General features: G+C 39.3%; 1 pseudogene; it reads right to left on the bottom strand.

The window, feature by feature from the left end:
* Positions 1–5,620: 5,620 nt before the first annotated feature.
* On the bottom strand, positions 5,621–6,347 carry LOC101030572 (calponin-2 pseudogene; annotated as a pseudogene).
* Between the last annotated feature and the right edge of the window lie 17,105 nt (positions 6,348–23,452).

Here is a 23,452-nt window from a genome sequence, read left to right as displayed (position 1 = left end):
GCGTATTGACCGTTTTGAGCTGAAGGCACTTGAGAAACAACAGATATGGGAAGGGCTTTCTGAACTCCTCTTTTCCACCTAAAACACAGGCTATAAAATTTACCAAAGGAAGGTGCCCTTCCCGTACAAGGAAGAGAACATCCTTATCAGCAGAGACTGGAAATCAATGCTGAAGTGCATCTGTACAAACAACCTTACTAAAATAACCCTTATCTTCCATTAGTTTTCCCCAATATGTCTCTTAATCACTACCCCACAATTTACTGTTCCTAGCCCAACCACCCGTGTCTTGTCATTTATTCACAAATCTTTCATTGCTTTGTTTAAATGGTGTATAAGCTTTCTGCTCTGATCACTTCTTTGAGGTTTCACTTTGTTGTGAGGACTCCAGGTACACACATAACTCAAGTAAGACTGGTACATCGTTCTCTTGCTAATCTGTCTTATGTCAGTTTAATTCATAAGTCCAGTCGGTGGCCCTCCAAAATAGATTTTTTTTCCTCTCCTGCAGCATGAGCTTAGTGGTAACCTTTGAATAGAGAGAGAACTGTATTATTTGCATTTTTTTTTTTTTTTTTTTTTTTTGAGACGGAGTTTCACTCTTGTTGCCCAGGCTGGAGTGCAATGGCGCGATCTCGGCTCACCGCAACCTCCGCCTCCTGGGTTCAGGCAATTCTCCTGCCTCAGCCTCCTGAGTAGCTGGGATTACAGGCACGCGCCACTATGCCCAGCTAATTTTTTGTATTTTTAGTAGAGACGGGGTTTCACCGTGTTGACCATGATGGTCTCGATCTCTCGACCTCGTGATCCACCCGCCTCAGCCTCCCAAAGTGCTGGGATTACAGGCTTGAGCCACCGCGCCCGGCTATTATTTGCATTTTTATACATGTGGACATGTAAAAGTTGGCTAAGAGAGGTAATTAGTAAATTGGGTCTATGTGAACAAGTCAATTCTCAGTCTAATGCTGTGAATACTTAATAGTCATAAAAGAGTACTGTGGTACATAAAAAGGTTATTCATACCATGTTGAAATACACAATTCAGTGTTGAAGATTAGAGCTTGTAAAGGAATACAAGTTTTCATTCAGTCTGTCTATTACAGCTTTTGGACAAGCTAAAAGTCTTAATTGAGGACACTGCTTAAGCCAGAGGTTACTGATCCCAAGGCCAAGCGGGACCAGGCATTAATGTCAAGAAAGGGTTGGGTGGAGACTGGGGCAAACGGTTTCAGACCTAGGTAATTGTTTCCATATGGAAGTGTGAGCTTGGACAGGTGTTTTGATTTTGGAGAGAAATAGAAAATCCATAGAGTTGATATGAAATAATGATTCTTAAAAATGTTGGTAGATAATTTCAAAAATTTTAAATAACTTTCTTACTAGAAAAACATGTCTGCTGGGCCACCAGCTTGCCAGCTGTGAATTTAAAACTTAATCATTGGGTTGTGATCAGAGTTACTGAGACAAACAATTAAGTTGCTGATGCATGAATAAATGATGCATGGGTATTCAACTAAATGAACAACTGATGCATAAATAATAAATCAAAGAATTTTAAATGAGACTGGACATTAGAATCACCTGGAAACATCTTTCTCTATGATATAGATGAAAAATCTCAAGTCCACAAAAATTAAATTCTGGGGCTTAAACTCAGATGCACAAATTGAGTAACATGGACTTGAATTCAAGTGTTTTGATTCTCGGCTTTTCCCACGTCTCCAAGCAACTGTGGTATGTGTGTGTGTGTGTGTGTGTGTGTGCGCGCGCGCTATAATAAAAATGTAAATAAAATGATATATGGTGACCAATGCTAGTACATCTCAAATTTTACTGTGCATGTGAATCAATTGAGGATCTTGTAAAAATGAAAATTTTGATTCAGTAGGCCTGGAATGGGGTCCAAGTCTTTTCAGTTTCTCAAATTTCCCAGCTGATGCTGATCCCAGGACCAAATTTGGTTAGTAAGGACCTATCTTATTAACAATTGTCCTGGATGCCTGGACTGCCCTAAGCATCCCAGAATAGAATATATTCTTTGCTCTTTTCTGTGCCAATCAACTCTCTAACATTGTTCTTCTCTCAATCTGAATCCTCGATAAGTAAAATGTATCAAATTAAATGCTAAATCCATTTAACAGGAAAAGTAGATGAGTAAATGACTGGAAACAAGTGGTAGGTAAGCTATACGAATCAAATCTCTGTGATGTGAAACATATGAGTCTTCTCTGGTCTTGTTTTATAGACAGGTATTAGTTCTGATTAGTTCTTGGGGACCTCTCGAATCATTCTGTAATTAATAGTAACAAAAATGACATTCTTGACAACAAAGGAGAGAAAGGTATTTCAGAATGTAACAGCAAACATTCCACAAGATGGCAGTAAATTCCTATGCTTAACATTTTCCTTAACTGTAACCTTTTACAGAATATACTTTTCATCAGTGGAAATTTTTCAGACTGAGAATTACACATTGCTTTTTGTAAAGACAAAACAATACTTAAGAAAAGTTATATTTTTCACAGTCCCAAAACTAATGACTATATATCTATATTTTCTTCTTCATATGAGTATGACAGTAACGCCATTCTTTTAACTTGTACTTAGTCTTTCAGGTTCTCATTGAAGACTAAGTGGAATATACTTTGGTGAAATATTGTAAAATTTATTTAAAAATAGATTGATGATTAAAAGATTTTTAAAAATAAAAATTAAATAAATGTCCAAAAATAAGAGCTGGAAAATGTGTTTAAAACCTTGAATATAATCATCTATTTTCCATAAATTTCACAATATTCCAGCAAAAATTGTTTTTTTAATCAACCTAAAATACTGGTAATTACATTTTAATACATATTTCATTATAAGACTATAAACATGAAAGAAATCACACTCCTAAGACTTGTCTATAAGCTCTGTATTCTCTCGAAGCCTGTCTCAGGAGATTAAAGAATCATGGATTCAGAAAAAATATATATAACTGAGCGTTTTCTAAAAAGCTTTTCTTGTGTGAATAAGAAGAAATGGCCAATTTAATGACCTACAGATAGTGCTGTACGTATGTAGAGGTACCACCCTTTATAGTGCAGTGGTGATGACAAAATTGGGTTAATATCCTCTTTCATCATCAGACCTATGTGTGACCTAAAACTGCTCATTTAATGGCTTTGGGATTCAGCTCCTTCTAGTATAAAATAAGGTATATAGATTAGTTGATGTCATTTCCAATTCTGTAACATTTCATGCTTCTCAGGAGAAAATATAATTAAGTAAGATAAGCATAAAGTTTGAGAAAGACCATGGTGAGTAGAGGTTACTGGGACTTTGGAGTGGGGCTACACCATATCATTTTTCTTTTTTCTAGGTTGCTCACAGAGAGAATTCCAGAACTGTATTTGTTTTTAAAGTAACTCAAAAAGAGACTGGCAGGGTAGAGTGCTGCACCAACACTGAGGGGTGTGTGGCTGTTGTTTATATTTTTGAAATAACCGCATAATAAATCTCTTTTCTTCACCCATAAGTTTCATTTCATTAGGTCCTTAAAATAGTCAAGGGAAGAGTTGACAACTAGAAGAACGATTTGTGCTTACCAGAGAGTGTTTTGTTTTTTTTTTTTTTTTGAGATGGCGTTTCGTTGCTACCCAGGCTGGAGTGCAATGGCGCGATCTTGCCTCATCGCAATCTCTGCCCTGGGGGTTCAAGCAATTCTCCTGCCTCAGCCTCCTGAGTAGCTGGGACTACAGGTGCATGCCACCATGCCCAGCTAAATTTTGTATTTTTAGTAGAGATGGGTTTTCACCATGTTGACCAGGATGGTCTCGATCTCTTGACTTTGTAATCCACTCGCCTCAGCCTCCCAAAGTGCTGGAATTATAGGCGTGAGACACCACGCCCGGCCTGCAGAGAGTGTTTTTATATATGAGAGGGCACCAGGAACATAAGGGAGCTATGTCAGTTTTGGGATTGGGATGCCCTCCAGTAGCTTTGCCCCCTTCCTGGGCAGCAGTGGCTCTTCTCCTGCCTCCCTGACTCTCCCACTCTTCCCCTTCCACCTTTTCTCTCTTCTCTACTCTCGTTCTCCTTTCTTCCTCACCATCGTGGTCTCCAGGCTGGTGTTTCCCAGGCCCATCCCACTCCATCCACAACTCCTCAGGCACTTGTCCTCCTGCAGATGCGGTCACACAGAGCGTCTGGTGGTGCATCACCCCTGTTTGCCATTGAGACCACTGAGCCAGGGTGGTGATTTGCTTCAGGCATGTAATTCCATTCCTAGCTCAGCGGATGCTGGGGATATAGTACAGTAACCCCTCCCAGTCCACAGGGGACATGTTCCAAGACCCTCAGTGGATGGCTGAAACTACAGATAGCACCCAACCCTGTATATACTGTTTTTTTCTATATGAACATACTCATGATAAAGTTTTATTTATAGTAGATACAGTAAGATGTTAAAAACAATAACCAGTAATCAGTTAGAACAATATAGTATAATAAAACTCTTGTAAATATGGTCTCTCTCTCCTCTCTCTCTCTTTTCCAAAATACCTTATCTTGTACTCACCTATTTTTGGACTGCAGTTTATCTTGGGTAACTGAAACCATGGAAAAGCAAGACTGAGGATAAGGGAAGACTAGTGCATTGCTTCATCTCTAATAGAGCGGAGATTCCTCATTTGCTTCCAAATGAGGTTTCTTTTTCTTTACAAACATAGGTTTCATTGCATTTGGTCCACAGTTGTATTTCACATTATCTCATGGAGCAGGGCCCCTGGGTGGGGGCTCCTGGGTAGTAATTGGCGGGGGTGTGTGTAGCCAGGGGAGATGGAGCAGTATAGCTGGTCAAGCCCAGAAGGGGAGAAAGGGGCTGGGGTCTCTTTAAAACCTACTGGGAGGCTGGGTGTGTTGGTTTATGCCTGTAATCCCAACACTTGGTGAGGCCGAGGCAGGCGGATCACCTGAGGCCAAGAGTTCGAGACCAGCCTGGCTAACCATGGTGAAACCCTGTCTCGACTAAAAATTAAATAAATTAGCCAGGTGTGGTGGAGCACCTGCAGTCCCAGCTACTTGGGAGGCTGAGGGAGGAGAATCCCTTGAGCCCAGGAGGTGGAGGTGCAGTGAGCCAAGATCGCGCCACTGCATTCCAGCCTGGGCAACAACAACTAACAACAACAACAAAAAACTACTGAGGCCACAGTGGTGGGGGTTAGCGTGAAGAGGCGGTCAGGCTTAGCGCCAATAACTCAGACTTCCACCTCCTTGTACAGGCCTCACTTTCCCCACCAGGCTCCAAGGCAGGTCTGAGGGTCTGAGGTCTGTTGGTCTGAGGGTCCTAGGGATATCCAGCCATGTGGGAGCCTGAGATATTTACATGGTGGCCAGGCCCCCTTTCCCAGGGACTCATTTCCCAGCACTCTCTCCATTGTCTCCATCCCATTCTGCAAAAAAAAAAATGTGTTTTTCTTTTGTAACTTTTGCAGGTACAGAAACCACAACTGATCAGCTGACAAAAGGGGGAAGAGGCAAGGCAAGCGAAAAGCTTCGAGGATCAGTTATTTCCAAGCCCAGGTCTCTTCTCCCCAGCACAGCTCGGCCCATAGCCTGGACATGGCAGCAGGAACCCTCACCCTACACATATTGCGATATGGCCTTGAACCCCTTCCCCCACAGCCCACTGGCTTATGCCCACCTGGCTGGCACACTTGTTTGTACCCATCTGGAGGCTGATGGTCCAGTGGTCCATGGGTGGCAGGTTGTGGTTCTTGGGGTTGTAGAGATGCCTCCTTGTGCTGTAAGCCATCATGCCCGACTGGCTGGTGCATTTGTTGGTGCCCATCTGCAGCCTGATGACACACTGGCTGGCCTTCACGCCTTCATGGTGGTGGTGTTGAAGTTCTGCTTCTGCTTCTCCGGGTACTTGACGCCCACGTCCACCTGGCTCTGCAGTCCCTTAGTCTTGGCCTTCCCCGCCAGGGCAAGAAGAGACACCTGCGCCTGCCTCACGTTCCCACCCTCAAACAGGTCGTCGGCCTTGAACAGGTCCAGGGGGTTCATGCCGTAGCTGACCACGGCCTTGATGAAGTTGGAGAGGTTTTTCTAGCTGGTGCCACTTCTGCATGGAGCGGTTGATTTGGGGACTGAGTCTAGCTGTAGCTTGTTCATGAGTGTACATAAGATAATCCTGTCGTTCAGGCCCTTCTGAAGTCGGGGCCGATGGAAAGGCTGGTGAGTTCCTCCATCCAGTTGCGGAGCTCTGCCTCCTTTTGGGGATCATACTTGGACAGGAGCAGGCTCTTCACCTTGGCTGATAGCTGGTGTGAGAGGCCCTTGCTGAACTGCTTAGTGCTCATGGCTAGCGGGCATGGCTGCGAGAGGGGACCAGACCGGGGACAAATGAGTTTTTTAAGAAACTGGCTAAAAGCACCATTGTGTTAGATGGAGCCACCTAATACCATTAAGCTCGTAAGCATGTGTCAGTTGGTAAGTAACATAAATGTTGAATGGTTGGGCTTCAATTGAGTGCCTGCTGACCCAGCTCCAATGCTAAAATTTTCTTCATATATCTTTCACACATATACTACATTTATGACTCCTGATCTCAGAAACACATTAAGGACATTCTACAGGAAACACAAAGTCAGCTTTATCTCCGGATCTGTAGTTTTAGACTGACAGGCACTTCCAAATATGTGCCCCATGATCTATGATGTTTTTCACACTTGGCACTCATTAGAATTGGCTTAAAGATTGTATCTAAAAAATCTATCAAAACCAATATAAAATATGTAATAAATGTTTTGCTTTCCCCTGCTCCACAATTTATGCCTCAACCAATTGTATGCAAACCTTGTCTCTTCTCCCCCATGATATTATCTTTAAGTTCTGTCACAGTGGACCTCGTCCTTGGAAAAATTCAAAACGGGAAAAGATTGTCTTTAGAATTTCTTTACCTTCCCCTCAGAGATCTCATAAAGTCTTGCTGCTTAGCTTTCTGGCCTCCTGGCTGCCACATTGTCTTGTTTTTGCTAGGAGCCTACCAACAATTCAAACAGGACTTTGAACCCAGAGAATTATTTTTCACAGCCTGATAGTGATGTTTCTCTCTTCTGACCTCTTGTCGAGTGTAAGCAGTGGGTTCCAGGAGCTGAGTATGAGGTAGGTGGAGGCATGCTTATTGTGGTCAAGTGGACAGTTCTGTCATCACCACACACTGGGGTTGCATCTTCTCAGTTCAATTACTTTTAGGATAATTTCACAGCAACAGACTAGAATCATTTTTAGACAGTATGATTTAATAACCAGAATGACTATGGTACTTGGATAGCCAAACTGGCCTTACAGGTTGGTAGTTTTAGAGATCACATCAGATGAACCCTTCAGCAACTCTACCAATTGCCTACTAGCCAAACAAGCTCCTTTGTGGCTAATTGTTTAAGGTGTAGCTACAAAGATGCATTTCCGGTCTTTCAGAAGCAGACAGTATCTGGGAGGCACTAACCTTTACCAATGGGACAAACAGATTGTATCCGCAGAAGACGATGTTCAAAGTAGATGGCAAGAGAAAAACAGTATTGATTGGATTTAGGGAAGATTGGTTATATTGTGTTTGTATTTAGACAAACTTGCAAGATGTAGTCACAAAGAAACAGTGGTAAACATAAAGAATCAATTTGATCCCTGTTGATTTCACTATCAATTACAAAATGATATCCTATATTATGAAATCTTTCATTTATTCATTTGTTCAAGGATAACTTCATTCTTTGAACAATGTTTATTGAGAGCTTAATATTTTTTTTTTTTTTTTTTTTTTTTTTTTTGAGACGGAGTTTTGCTCTTGTTACCCAGGCTGGAGTGCAATGGCGCGATCTCGGCTCACCGCAACCTCCGCCTCCTGGGCTCAGGCAATTCTCCTGCCTCAGCCTCCTGAGTAGCTGGGATTACAGGCACGCGCCACCATGCCCAGCTAATTTTTTGTATTTTTAGTAGAGACGGGGTTTCACCATGTTGACCAGGATGGTCTCGATCTCTCGACCTCGTGATCCACCCACCTCGGCCTCCCAAAGTGCTGGGATTACAGGCTTGAGCCACCGCGCTCGGCCGAGAGCTTAATATTTATGCGGCACACAACTTGGATTAAACTAAGCTTGATTCAAAACATATGAAGCATGTAACAGATGAAAAAATAAAGAAAAATCAATGTTTTTTTTTTTTTTAATAACAAATGTAAAAGGTATTATGTGTTACGTAGTGATTTTAGTCTATTCTCCAGCTTCAGGATCTAGGGGTTAAATTATTTGCCCAGACACCTAAATTCTGCATATCTTCATTACCTTTCTAGTGCACTTTACCTATTGAACACTAGCATTACAGTCACCGATCATTAACACAACCTTTCAGTCAGGCCTTAAACCTTGGCTTTAGGCTCCAATTCTGGCTCTTTTTATGAGGCTACCCTGAGCTTCTAACCTATGCTCTCAACTCCTTTCTCAAGAAGCAGGCAGTTTCTTCATTTCCGAGCCTGCAGCTGTGGCAGACACACAAACACATGGACGATGAAACAAACCAGCAAAGCCCCGTCTTTTCCTTTCCTGAGATAATCAGGAGAATTATAAAATATAGACCCAATTTTGGAGTTAGGAGGTTTGTGTTCAAAATTCAGTTCTGCCCCAGGCGACCTTGGCTAGGTACTGCCAACTCTGTCACTGAAGCCAGCAGCTTACCTGATGGACTTTACATTGATTTCATCTACTATCTTCATGTTAGGAAGCCACAGCCTCAGGATGCTCAGGAAATAAACACCACTTTTTATAGCTCAAAAGCTTTCTGAGGGAATTCAAAGAGGGGGGCTACTGTTTTTGTGTCAATTATTCTGTTTTACTAAGCTCCACCATAATTTTGGCATTAATACTTAGCGTAAACAAAGACCTTTACTATTTGGCTGACCCCAAATAAATGGCTAATTGTATTTTTAAGTCTATAGACCTCACGAGACAATAACTGTACCTTTATGCATATGCTTGTTATTGATCATTGCAGAAAGTATTTAACTCTCTGGAACAGTCCCAGAATTACTGTGGTTGGTGTTTCTCAACAAATTTGTCTTTTGATGTAAAATGTCATTGTCAAAACTCCAAGTTATAATTAGATTCTGCACAAAGCACTCTAAATTACATTCCTCAGAATAACCGGAGAAAGTATTATTCAGTAGCAATGCAAGGCACTAATTGTAATATTTCAAAGAAAACCTTTCATTTTTTCAAAACTTGTAAGTCTATTAATCTTAGAATTATGATTCACTCTGAGGATATTTTAGCACAAGCTCAAAAATATAATATAATGTTCTATAATATAATTAGTAATCCAATAAAATATTTTGCTGTAAATTACTTAATAAATGTAGTATGTGGGTAATAATATTCTTAAAATGAATTCCAGGAAAATTCTTCAGGTTCTTCTTTCAAAATAATTGCATATGATTCTAAAAAATTTATTGGCGTTCAGAAGACTGCAGTCTTTATTTTCTTGAATTAGACAGCACACAGACTAATGGTAATTCATAATGAAAGTGCTAGGTGTCGAGGTAAAAAGTGATAAAGGATGAAACTTAAAGCTTCCAGAAATTCAGCTGAGAGAAAATACACAGATTGGGCCTTTTAGTCACTTTTTTACCACTACTAATAGAGAAGCAGCAAAATCTGATTCTTTTGTTTGTTTCCCATAACTATCAAGCTGCCAGTTTAATTCCTCATTAAATAGATAAACATGTTTGTAAGCTTAAATGGCAAAGTCTCATCAACATCCAATACCCTCAACTCAATACCAGGAATCTATTAATGTTGCTAAGGTTCTTTTATTTTTATGGTGATTTATTTTGTCTGCTCATCCTCCTAACGCAATGTGGGAACTGTATAAGCTTTTCTATCTGAAAATCCTCAAAGAAGGGCAAAAACCAAAACAAAATACAACAAACAAACAAACAAACAAACAAACAAAACTATGTCATGGTGAGAAGGAGTGGATGTCTTTCTACATGACAGAGAATGTAGGAGCATTCATTTTATCTGACTTTATAGCTCTAGAGAATTATCTGCTTTGTTTCATGAGGCATCACTACTTATGTAAAAAAGGGATGCAATTTGAGGAATTTAACATAAATACTGGTCAGCCTTTTGCTGCTGACATTTTAGTGCTCATCTTTTAGACATTCCTTTTAATGCTGTCAATATTTACAATGGAACATCACAAGCATAATTTCACCACTGAAAATCAATTTCATGTAAATGCCATTCTCTTGTAGGGCTAGTGATGAAAGACCCCTCTCCAAAGTCTCCCTCCTTGCCTATTATGCTGTTTTGCTTTGCAGTTTATTATCTGTGCCTTCAGCTGCACAGAAGCTTGGAAGAGGGAGAAGAAGAATGATCTGGTGTGCCAATTAGTTTCAGAAAATCATTTCTTTAAGACTGCTTATAAGTGTTGGGAATTAACATATTTAAAAGATTCCTAACATGGGCTCAGCTTTTTATTGCTGACCTTGTATGGTCACACAAAGTTTAATGTGGTTCAAGTTCTTGTGACCTTACTATTTCTTGCCAAATTACTTCATTTTATTCAGCATCATATGTGTTCTATTCTTAGCAGGCCACTCTCCTTACTCTGAGACATGTAATGTTGACTTGACTTTCTAACTTCCTTCCTTCCTTCCTTCCTCCCTCCCTTCCTTCCTTCCTTCCTTCCTTCCTTCCTTCCTTCCTTCCATTTTGTTTCTTGCTTATAAATTTCCCTTCCTTGAAAACCAGTTTTCTTAAATATTAACTGTTCTTTAATGACCAGCTCTGGCTTATTTTTCACTGTGACCCTCTTGAATTACTCATGAATAACAATGAGCCCTAACACAATGTTAGCTCACAGGTGCCCTTTGATAAATAGGAGATGCTAGGGCTCTTACTATCTGGAAGGTAGGAACTGGTTATGTGCTAATGAGTTTATGCAGAAGTGCTGGCTATGATTATCAACCCACAATTTCAGATATGAGAGAAGTACAAATGTCATTCTCTCTTGTAGTTAGTGAATTTCTGTTTTTATCACCTCCATCTCACTGGAATGATCAACAGGAATTCCAATGAGGATTTATGCTGTCTCCTTTCCCACAGAGTTGTCCATATTCCAAGGGACTTGATACCAAAGCCATGGAAAAAAATTTGGTGGCTGTTGGGACATTACTCAGTGCTGTTTTCAAAATTTGAGTCTACTAAGTTATTCTCTGCTCTCCCAAGTCACTTGCTCGTTCGTCCACATTAGGTGCTTTTCAATATGGTCTTCACAGGCCCATTGCTCTCTCTGCTGTCTTTAGGTCATCCTTGGATAAATGACCACCATTCTGTGAACCATTAAGTATAGGAAATCCCGGTGAAGCTGTTTAAGACCTTGCTTGCCTATGGGTAGCATGTGGCTGTTCCTCTCCCGTTATCTTTATCTGAGCAGGAGTCCTACTGTTTCCCTGTGACTTCTTCTGGGAAGTGAGGCACAGATTTCCTGCTCTCTGATCCCAAAGACTTTCTTATTATTTTCCTAATTTTTAAAAATGCTTGTGACAGGGTTCTTTTTCAGTCCTGGTGATTCGATTCCAATCTGAATGAATGAGGATTAAGAACAGTAAAGCCTTGGTCTTATTTGTGATGTTTCCTTGGATTCTCTTGCCTATGCATACATCTTTTGTATTCTCCCAAGTACTATTTTTTTAAAAAATTCAAAGACTAGGAATAAATTTATTTTTTACTCTATTCATGCTCTTACATCTTGTAAGTAAGGTGAAAATCATAGGTCTTTAAACTCAGCTAAATATTAAAATATGGAGGCCAAGTTTGAGAGAAGGGAGAAATGGTGGGATAATGCATGAAATACTCGCAAATACACTTAAAAACCCTATTATTTAGTATGCTGAAAATACTTTAATACATTAATTTTCACATCTTGTACTATAGTAAGTTTCTTGAAGAAGGAGGGGAGGTTTTAGAATCGCAGAATTTACTGTAATGCCCAGGAACATGACACATATTTGATAGGTGAATTAGTATATTCTCACACCAATAACTACCTGAGGCTGGGTAACGTATAAAGAGGTTTAATTGACTCACAGTGCCTCAGGCTGTACACGGGGCATGGCTGGGGCAGCCTCAGCAAACTTACAATCATAGCAGAAGTGCAAAGGGAAAGCAAGTATGTCTTCACATGGTAGCAGGTGAGAGAGAGCGAATGGGGAGGTGCTATACACTTTCCAACAACCAGCTCTCATGGGATCTCACTCATCATGATGAGAACAGCAAGGGGGAAATCTGCCCCCATGATTGCATCATCTGCCACCAAGTCTATCCCCCAACATTGGCCATTACAATACAACATGAGATTTAGGTGAGGACACAGAACCAAACTGTATCAATAGGATTTGTTAAATTTTTGCTAAATGATGGATTGATGGTGAGTCATTTGTGGTTTAATAAATTTAGCTCATTGCTAAATTACCAAAAGGATGTGCACTTTGTAATAAGAACTGCTTGTCTTTTACCATGTTTCTTAACATAACACAAAGTTAGGCAGAATTAAACATCATACTGAGTGTGCTGAACTTGTTTGCTATTTTAGGAAATTTATAAACTTCTGAAATACGTATTGTTCTTGCCATGTGCAGTGAAATTAAGCTTAAGAAACTTTACATGCAAGAACTCTACAATCAAGAAAACTGGAGGGGAGAAGGGCCAAGATGACCAACTAGAAACTGTCGATTGGAGGCTCCCATCAAAAAGAACCATAATAAGCATATGAATTCTTCACCAACAACCCAGGTATCCAGGTTCCCTCATCAGAACTGACTAGGCAGCTGGCATGACCCACAGAGAGGAAAGAAGAGTACTGTGGTGCCACAGCCCACCCGAGAGTCACATGAGGCAGGGGAGCCCTCAACCCCAGGCAAGGAGGTGGCGAGTGAGTATGCTACCCAGTGAAGAAACTGTGCTTTTTCCATGCAACTGTGCAACTGATGGATCAGAAGAAGCCACTTGTGAACCCATGCTACTGGCGCCTAGAGTTCCAACCCTAGAGCCGCACAGACTCTTGACAGCCTCTGAGCTAGAATCTGCTTAAGCATTTGGAATCCCCTGGGGACAAGGGGTGACCAATACTGGCTGCAATTTTGGCTGGCCATTGTCTAAGCTATTTGAGTTCCTTGGGAAAAGGACAGCAGCCAGCATTGTGGCTCACAACTGCCTAACATGCTAATCTCCCTCAGTGGGAGAAGGATGGCATCTGTCTCTTTAGCTCCACACCATACTTTTCACCTGCTGGAGCCAAAAAGGCTGAATGAATGGCTTGGTCCCAAGACATGTCCCCCAGAGCCCAACACATCAGCTGTGGCAGACTGGCCAGAGTGCCTCTTCAGGCCTGAGCTTGAGCCATCCCTCCTTGCTGAGCAGGGCTTCCCTGCAGGAACTCCAGTAAATCCAGCCAGAGGCTCAGGGACAGAATACGGATCTCCTTGGGCCTGAGCCACCTAGGGGGAGGGGTGGCCACAGTCTCTGCAGACCAGCAGACTTCGCCTTTCCTCTTGGTAGTTCTGAGGAATCTGGGCAGCCCAAATGAGTGGGTTTCCCCGAGTGAAGCACACCCCCTCTACCATGGAACAATAGGTCCTGTTCCCCATGCCACCCAACTGAGTAAGACCTTCCAACAGGGGTTGTCAGACACCCTATACAGAAGCATTCCTACTGGTATCAGGTCTGTGCCCCTCGAGGTCAGAGATCCCAGAAGAAGGAGCAAGCACCCCTCTTTGCTTTCCTCCAGTCTCCTTGAGTGATATTTCCAGATTAGCAAGCTAGAATGATCTCAAATCGACACCCTAACATCACAATTAAAAGAAGTAGAGAGGCAAGAGCAAACTAATCCAAAGCTAGCCGAAGACAAGAAATAACCAAGATCAGAGCAGAACTGAAAACACTCTCAAAAAAATCAATGAATGCAGAAGGCGATGCTTTAGGAAAAAAAAATAATAACAAAATAGACCACTGGATAGACTAATAAGAAAGAAAAGTAAGAAGAATCAAATAGACAATAAAAACAGATAAAGGAAATATCGCCACAGACCCCCATAGAAATACAAGCTACCGTTAGAGAATGCTATAAGCACTTCTATGCAAATAAACTAGAAAATCTAGAAGAAATGGATAAATCCCTAGACATATATATCCTCCCAAAACTAAACCAGGAAAAAGCTGAATCCCTGAACAGACCAATAACAAGTTCTGAAATTAAGGCAGTAAGTAATTAATAACCTACCAACCAAAAAAAGCCCAGGACCAGAGGGATTCATAGTCTAGTTATACCAGGTACAAAGAGGAGCTGGTATCATTCCTTCTGAAACCATTTCAAATGATTGAAAAGAGAGACTCCTCACCAGCTCATTTTATGAAACTAGCATCATCCTGATACCCAAACCAGGAAGAGATACAACAACAATGTGAAAATCTTCAATAAAATGCTGGCAAACTGAATCCAGCAGCACATCAAAAAACTTATCCACCACAATCAAGTTTCCTTCATCCCTGGGAAGCACAGCTGGTTCAACATAAACAAATCAATAAACATAATGCATCACACAAACAGAGCCAATGACAAAAACCACATGATTATCTCAATAGATGCAGAAAAGGCCTTTGATAAAATTCAACATCCCTTTATGTTGAGAGCTCTCAATAAACTAGGTATTGATGGAATATATCTCAAGATAATAAGAGATATATATGACAAACCTACAGCTAATATCATATTGAATGGGCAAAAACTGGAAACATTCCCTTTGAAAATGGGTACAAGACAAAGATGACCTCTCTCACCACTCCTATTCAACATACTGTTGGAAGTTCTGGCTAGGGTAATCAGGCAAGGGGAAGAAATAAAGGGTATTCAAATAATAAGAAAGGAAGTCAAATTGTCTGTTTGTAGGCAACATAATTTTATATTTAGAAAACCCCATCACCTCAGCCCCCAAACCTCCTGAACTGATAAGCAACTTCAGCAAAATCTCAGGATACAAAATCAATGTGCAAAAATCACAAGCATTCCTTTACACTAACAATAGATAAGCAGAGAGCCAAACAATGATTGAACTCCCATTCACAATTGCTACAAAGAGAATAAAATAGCTAGCAATACAGCTAACAAGGGTTATGAAGGACCTCTTCAGGAGAACTATAAACCACTGCTTAAGGAAATAAGAGAAGACATAAACAAATGGAAAAACATTTCATTTTCATGGATAGGAAGAATTAATATCATAAAAATTGCCATACTGCCCCAAATAATTTATAGATTCAATGCTATTTTCATCAAACTACCATTGAACTTTTTCACAGAATTAGAAAAAACTAATTTAAATTTTATATAGAATCAAGGAAGACCCTACACAGCCAAGACAATCCTAGGCAAAAAGACCAAAGCTGGAGGCATTTTGCTACCTGACTTCAAATTATACTACAAGCTTCCAGTAACCAAAACAGCATGGTATTGGTACCAAAACAGAGATATAGACCAATGGAATAGAACAGAGACCTCAGAAATAACACCACACATCTACAATCATCTGATCTTCGACAAACCTGACAAAAGCAATGGTGAAAGAATCTCCTATTCAAAAAATGGTGCTGGGAAAACTGGGTAGCCATATGCAGAAAACTGAAACTGGATTCCTTTCTTACATCTTATACAGAAATTAAGTCAAGATGAGTTAAAGACTTAAATATAAAAACCCCAAACCATAAAACCCTGGGAAAAAACCTAGGCAATACCATTCAGGATACAGGTATGGGCAAAGACTTCATGATGAAAACACCAAAAGCAATTGCAACAAAAGCCAAAATTGACAAGTGGGATCTAATTAAACTAAAGAGCTTCTGCACAGCAAAACAAACTATCATCCAAGTCAGGAGACAGCCTACAGAATGGGAGAAAATTTTTGCAATCTACCCATCCGACAAAGGTCTAATATTCAGAATTTGCAAGAAAAAAACAACGCCATCAAAAAGTAGGAAAAGTATATGAACAGACACTTCTCAAAAGAAGATATTTACATGGCCAGCAAACACATGAAAAAAATGCTGAACATTACTGATCACTAGAGAAGTGCAAATCAAAAACTGAGGAACATTAATGAAAATTAAAGGTAAAAATTTGAGTAGTCTCTAGCTGTGATAAAGCAACAAAATGTACTTAGGACTTACATGTGAACTTTACATAAACGAATTCTCAACACTTTGAGTTACAAACAAACAATTTTTCCTAGGTTCAGGAAAATTTTCCTTCATATAAAAAAATTTGCTGCAGATAATCATTATGGAGATTCCACTCCCCAAATTGTGAAATCAGATCTATTCACACCACAGATAATTAGGCAAGGTAGTAACAGATATTTTATCCTTTCAGCAATCTTGAATGTTACTTTTTGGGGCAATCATGATGTAGCGATTAGGCAGACTTTAATGAGAGAAATGCCTCTGACACTAACTGAAATCTCCCTTAGTGTTGGTGTCTGTTTAATTACTGACAATGAACAGCAAGGTAGCCTCTAGATATTTAATTAAGTTGTTGGATTTTAATATGCTAACACACTTTTTATAGGGTTCTTTGATAATGCTGGTTGCTTATTTTAGTTATGTCAACCTCACTTCTAAGCAAGGACTCATTTGTAGGTTTGATCCCTGTATTGACCACTTAGGTAAACTGTGTTCTGTAGCCAGAGGGTACACAATTAAACACTAGCAACCATCTCCTTTAGTCCTGCTATTGGCAATCAGCAGCCCACAAAAGAACACAGATAAATCGGGCATACCTACCTTCCCTCTGTTGAAACAATCCTAGATGCAAGTGCAGGGGTGGCAGGTTATTCGGACCATTACACAGAAAAGATAATCTGTATTTATATTAAATAATTGTAAGTCACTAATGCATGCATGCAATAGTTCAGTCCTTAATACAGGACACACAGTCATTCATACCATTTGTACCAAATAATGAATTTCCAAAAGTAAAAACTAAGATGCTTAATGCTGCAGAGATTATCCTTCACAAGAGATATTAATATCTGTGCTATTCCCTCATGAGATAGCATTTTATTTTGCATTCTGTACATTTTATTGTTTTGCTCACCATGGCTTCTGAAAGTTTAGCATTCTGCAATATCTTCAATAATAGATCCAAAATTTGAAAGTATAATAATGCTATCTAACATGTATCAAAAATATATATCAAAGGAAAAATATTTTCATGAATAGCTATAGATATTAAGAAAATAAACAAATAAATATATGAATGCTTTACAGACCTTATTCTATGTAATTTCAGCCTGTGCTCAGAGTTCAGAGAAGTTTATATAGCACAGCATCTTCTTGTGTCCTCAGAATTTCCAGGAAGAGTTTGTAAAGAAATTATCTGCAAGAATGATGTTTAGATACCATATCTATGACAATAGCTACCTCTTTGTATCACCTTTTTGATTAAATAAGATGATGCATGTGATGGGTGGAGCTTGTAGCCTACACATAACCATTAACCCTGGAAATGTTAGTGCTTTGTCTTCCTTTTCTTTATTAATTTATTATTTGGGATACTCCTCCTTTATTATTAGTTTTTAAGAATGAATTTCCTGCCTTCACCATCCCCACCATGAAGACTCTTTCTACCTCTTTCTCCCCAAATCATTGTCCTTTCCTTTGGTTCCTGTCAAAGTTCATGCATGTCATATCTAAGAGGAAGAAGGTTTGCCAGGAATGGCTTGATTCAAGTGTTTGTAGCTAATTGGGCCTCAAAACATGGTCTTCCTCTTTCACAATTTAACCAATAAGATAATCTAAACCAAGAATTGTTCTGATACTCTTCATTGTCCTATGCTGTGCAGTAATTCTCTTTTTCTCTTTTTAGTTTTTTCAGAATAGGAAATAAGGCTACTGATTTTCCCTTCCCTTAGGGCAGTGATCTTTAAACTGGTTTGAGAACCTTTTTCTACAGTTAAAAATTATTAAGGGCTACAAAGAGCTTTTTTTAAAAAAATGTGGGTTATACCTATTGACAGTTACCATATTAGAAATTAAAATAAAAACATTTAAAAATGTTTATTTTATTAAAACATCATTACATAGTATAAATATCATATTATTATGAAAAATTAACTATTTTCAAAAATCAAAAATTGTGAAAGAAGTGCCATTTTTTTACATCTTTCAAATCTCTTTGATGGCTGCTTTAGTAGACAGAAGTCAAATGGACTTCTCATTCTTATATCTGCCTCTGCTTTTAATGTGTTGGATTCTGTTACTTAGGTGAAGTATAAGAAGAAAATTTGGTCTCATGTAGATGTATATTTGTAAAAAGGAGGAATATTTTCATGTCTTCTCAAATCATTGCAGATATTCTTTGTTGATACAACACGAAATTTTGCAAGTGGTAGTTTCCCATAGGTTAGTTGGAGTGTGGCACCTGAAATGTTAAAAATGTACTTTTTATCCTCTGTTAAATAACGATCCACTAGTCTATCCTGTACTTTGAATGGATCATTCATTGATCATTTTTTCTAAATGTTGACACACTTCATTATACAAAAAAAATTCATATTTCTTAACATTATCACTGATAACCTCAGAAAAGTCTTAAGTATCGGGAAGCTGTCAAGCTAAGAGTGCCTGTACAAGTTTTTCAAAATCATACTATTCACTTGAAAGTAAAAGTTTTCTCATTGGAAATACATAATGTTAGTTGTTTTCCTTGACATGAAAAGCTTACTACCTTCATTTTATTGCCAAATGCACAAATCTGAGTAACTGTAGTTGTCTATCAGTTGTTCTTTCAAGTAGAAACCATTTTACATGAAATAATCAACAAGAACAGCTCACAGTTCACACACACCAGTGCTTTTACTTGAGACCACCGTTGTACTTAAAAAGGCAGCATAAGTACTTTACGTGTACTTCTCATTTTATCACACAAATAAATGCAAATTATGTATTCAAGGGTCAGGCTTTAATGAAATTAATTATTAGTACTTAATCAAGGGAACTCTTAAGTGAAGACAGCATTTATTCTTATTTCTTTCTGCAACTGTCTGGCAGAGAATAATATCATGCCTATTAGGACAGCTAGTACAACTGACATGATTCTTGCTGGGGCTGCAGCTGTTTTACTTACTACTGCTTCTGTACCATCAATACATAATGAACACAATGTTACAGACAAGTAACTTTTTAGTATTATTATGAAAATCATTTCAATCTTATAGCCTCCCTGAAGGAGTCTCTGGAACCCTCAGGAGTACAGGGACCAACTTGGATCCCAGGTTTTCCTCCTTGGTATAAAAAAAGATTCTTTCACTAAAAGCAGTAGCATCTTATAGCTGGGTGTCTGTGTTCCAATGTAAAGACCGTATGCGATTATTAGACTATTCAATACTGAGTGCTCTTGGAGAAATAAAATAGAACTCTAGTCTCAATAGCTAAGAAAAGTGCTTGGATGAACTGAACCTTTAATAACTTCAAGATTTGCATTGTGTCAAAAGCTATGGGTACATTTATTAGTTTAAGTCTTCCCACATCATGCCATTCTCTGTTTATTATTCAGGCTAATTGGAAACACAGTACTAGTAGTAGCTTCAGGTAACTTTGATCTTCTTCTGGGTAGGATATACTCCTTGGTGCAGTGGACGTCATGGAAACCACTGTTCAAATGTTGTAGAGGAAATATTGTGCCCCCCACCGCTGCCCTGCTTAGTCCTGCAGAAGGGGTTCCCCAGCAGGATTCAGCCTTTTCTCATTCTCTCAGTATCTCCTCCAGAATCAACTCATTGTTTACTCTTTGCTGGTACTGGAGATTATTTACTGGGAAAATATTCACCTTTGCATTTTACATTTTTTGCAGATATAGTTGAAAATATGCCCTTTTAACAGAATTTTTGTCTCATCTCCTACTGATAATGATGCATAATGATTGGAGCTAGGCTCGGTGAGAAAGTGTCCTGACAGGGACAGACAGAGCTCATCTCAGCATGCTGCACTGCCCCCGCAGCTCTCATGACTCTCTAGGATCCCAGTTTACACTTTGGCTTTCTGATCTGTAGATAGAAAAAGTCACATAGGGAATATAGACCTGTAATAACTTCTGCATTGCTTATGAAAAGCTGAATCAGATACCCTCCTGGACACTTACTATACCTTTAAAGAGTCAACAAGCCAAAAATATTATCTACAGCCACTTTGCTATGTTCTAGAAAAAAGGAACTCATTTTCTCCACTCTCTCTCATCTCTTAGGAATAACACCAGCCTTGAGCACTGTTTTATTATTGACTTACTTGGGGGCAGGTATTCTCCATCACTCCTGGAGTCCAGATGGCTTTCTGGTCCTTGTTCCCATAATATACCCATCAATCCAACCAAAACAGCCAATGCACAAATCTTCTGGTGCAAGATAATAAGCTGAGATGAGTTAGACTCTGGTTTAAAGACTGTATTTGAAACTATGCCCAATTTCCTGTATTTTTTTCTGCTCCAGGAAATCAAAATTTTGTGAATCAGTCATAATTTAAAGACTGGAGCTTTTTTCCTGAGAAGATAAGCTCCAAGAGATGATGATGTCTATTTAGCTCATGAATATAGAACAGCACGGAAATGGATTATAGTGACTGCAAAGGAGGCAACGGAACTCATTTGGATAGATTTGTGTCATCCATACCACACTTAAACCAGAGCAAATTGACCTCGAAGCTGTAGGTGAAATTTCTTCTCCAGACACTTGAGATGCAGGGCAGCCTTGCAGACTGGATGGAGCAGAAGATGGTGCCTGATTTCTATACCCTACGCAGTTTCATCCTCTTACTGCAAAGTTTTAACATTCTGAAGGAGCCCAATTCTCAGAACCCTCTAATGAATACCAGAAACATGAATTCTTGAATATTTAAGGGGGAAAACCCCTCAGTTTTATAGTTGTACATTGTTTATGGTGGCTAGAGTTACAACTTTTCAATCCACTCTAAAAGCAAAGCAGGAAACAATTACAGCAGGGTCACACAAGTCAGTCACCAGGTGACTGGTCACTTTCTAAAAGAAGACCCTAACTTTGTTCTCATCCCTTTCAGGGTTAAACAGTTTTGTTGTTTTGTAGGTATTCATGAGCACATAAAGTTGCATTTAAATTACTTAAGGGACTTCTCTTAGAATCTTCCAATGTTGCCTGGAAATAATTCTATATGTAATAAATATGTGTATATTTAGTATTCCTGAGTTACAGTGTCAGTTCCCATTTCAAGTCCATTTTTTTTCTCTAATTGAATCTGAGAATTTTATTAAAAATCAAGATTTTAGCCAAGTGCAGTGGCTTACACCTATAATCTCAGCACTTTGGGAGGCCAACACAGGAGGAACAGGCCAATAGTTTGAGATTAGCTTAGGCACCTGCCTCTACAAAAAATTAAAACATTAGCCAGGCATGAGGCACGCATCTGTAGTCCCAGCTACTCGGGAGGCTGAGGCAGGAAGATCCCTTGAGTCCAGTAGTTTAAGGCATCAGTTTGCCATGATTATGCCACTGCATTACAGACTGGACAGCCAGGTGAAACCCTGTCTCAAAAAAAATTTTTTTTCTTGGACCTCCTGCAGGTATTCTGATTTAGAAAGGTTAGAGGTAGAACTAATGAGTTATGAGTTCCAGGCAAGGGATTCTCGAAATCTGGTCTGCAGGAAGCCAATTGGCCAGTTAAGAATGGTGACATGAACTTGATCACCATCAGAGTGCACGCCACCTTTGATAATTGTTCTTGGCTATGAATCTCCAGTTCAAGTTTTATGCTTCTTCTGTCCTGGAGTCTGATGTTTCTTCTGCTGTTCAGATGCAGTTTATGACTTTGATGGCAAAACTCAAGCAATTTCACTTATTTCTCATAATCCCTGGGCCCAGAGCAGAGCCCTTCTTACAGTAGCACTCACTAAATGAGTAAAGATAGCAAAAAGAGTGACATTGATTTCAATTGAATCCATTATTTCTTTGATCAAAAGTCTTGGCAAGTTTCTGGCACTGTCAAAATCTGCTAGGCCTGCCCAGCAGTGAAAGAAGGAAGGTTTAGAATTATCATTATTCAAGGGGAATCTGAAGTGAAAATTCAGAGAAACAGCTCCAGCGAAAAATCATGCAACAGAACTCCATCCAAATACATTAAAAGACATCAAAGAGAAAGTGTTTTCTCTTGTGATTTTCCCTTCACTGCTAACAGAACACTTGTAAAACTGATGGTGATGTATCTTGCCAGCCACCTAGAATGCTCTGTACACTGGAGAAAACAAAATTACTTGAGTATTTTTGAAGGTTTATTTACTTTGTAAGATGTGTCTGGGGAGCTTATTAAGTTCATTAGAAAACTGGAAGAAATTTAAAAGTACTTCTAAGGGCTCTTTTCTTCCTTTCTCAAACTTCTTTTGCATTTTTAGATAGGAGCATGACTAGATAAAAAAAGAGCTTAGCTAAAACAAATAAAAATTGATATGCATTTTTTAAGGAGCATGTTAGTAGGAAATGAGCCTATTTATTAATTTTCCTGTAGCTGCAGCCGTCCTACCCCAGGACCCATACTCAATCCTGATTTGCAGTAGAAGGTTCTTAAGGAAAAAAAACAGTCATCTATATTGAGGTTTAGCCTCTTTCCCTGTATTGCTGGAAAATCCTTATTGTTGACTTTAGGTCAATGATAATGGCATGTTATTATGAACAGTAATAGTTAATAACTTTCATTGTTTCATATGCTGGGCAAAACACACAGGCATTTGCTTATTGAATTCTCACAACCTCCCAGGAAGTCAGCACTAATGATATATCCCACATTATCATAATCAAGAATATTAAAAAAGAATATCTCCCCGAGACACTCAGCTTGTCAGGGTTGAAATCGTCAGCCTAAGAATGGAGAACTCCTGCTCTGCATCTAGGCTGGGAGATTTTGATAGAGGCAGTGTTGGGTCCCTGGGCTTCCAGTAATAAGTTCAAAAAGCTTTTCTCCATTAATATGGAGTAGAGGTGGGTTTAGGGGAGGTAAAACAAAACAGATGCTCTTTTGTTTTCTCTTTTCCTATTATTATATAAGGCTATGTTTTTATTCAAAATCAAATAAAATGTTGCATACAGGTCACATCTTCACTGGGCCTTCTACAACCACAAGGCACTGTGGCCACTTCCCTAGCAACTTGCTGGACCTCATTTGGCAAGCCAGTTTCCATTTTGACCCATCCTGATTACCTGTAATACTAACAAATGGGCCACTTTTGGGCTGCAAACCAAAGTATCTCCTTTGGGTGATAAAATTAGGCCCTAGACTTGGTGATGCACCTGGATCTCTGGACTCAAACATTTCCTTGTGGTTTCTGGCAGACCTCAGATTGG

The sequence above is a fragment of the Saimiri boliviensis genome, chromosome 5 (genome assembly GCF_048565385.1).
Source record: "Saimiri boliviensis isolate mSaiBol1 chromosome 5, mSaiBol1.pri, whole genome shotgun sequence".
NCBI classification, from domain to species: Eukaryota; Metazoa; Chordata; class Mammalia; order Primates; family Cebidae; genus Saimiri; species Saimiri boliviensis.
Note: the sequence above shows the minus strand (reverse complement) of the source record. Positions and strands in the feature narration are given on the sequence as shown.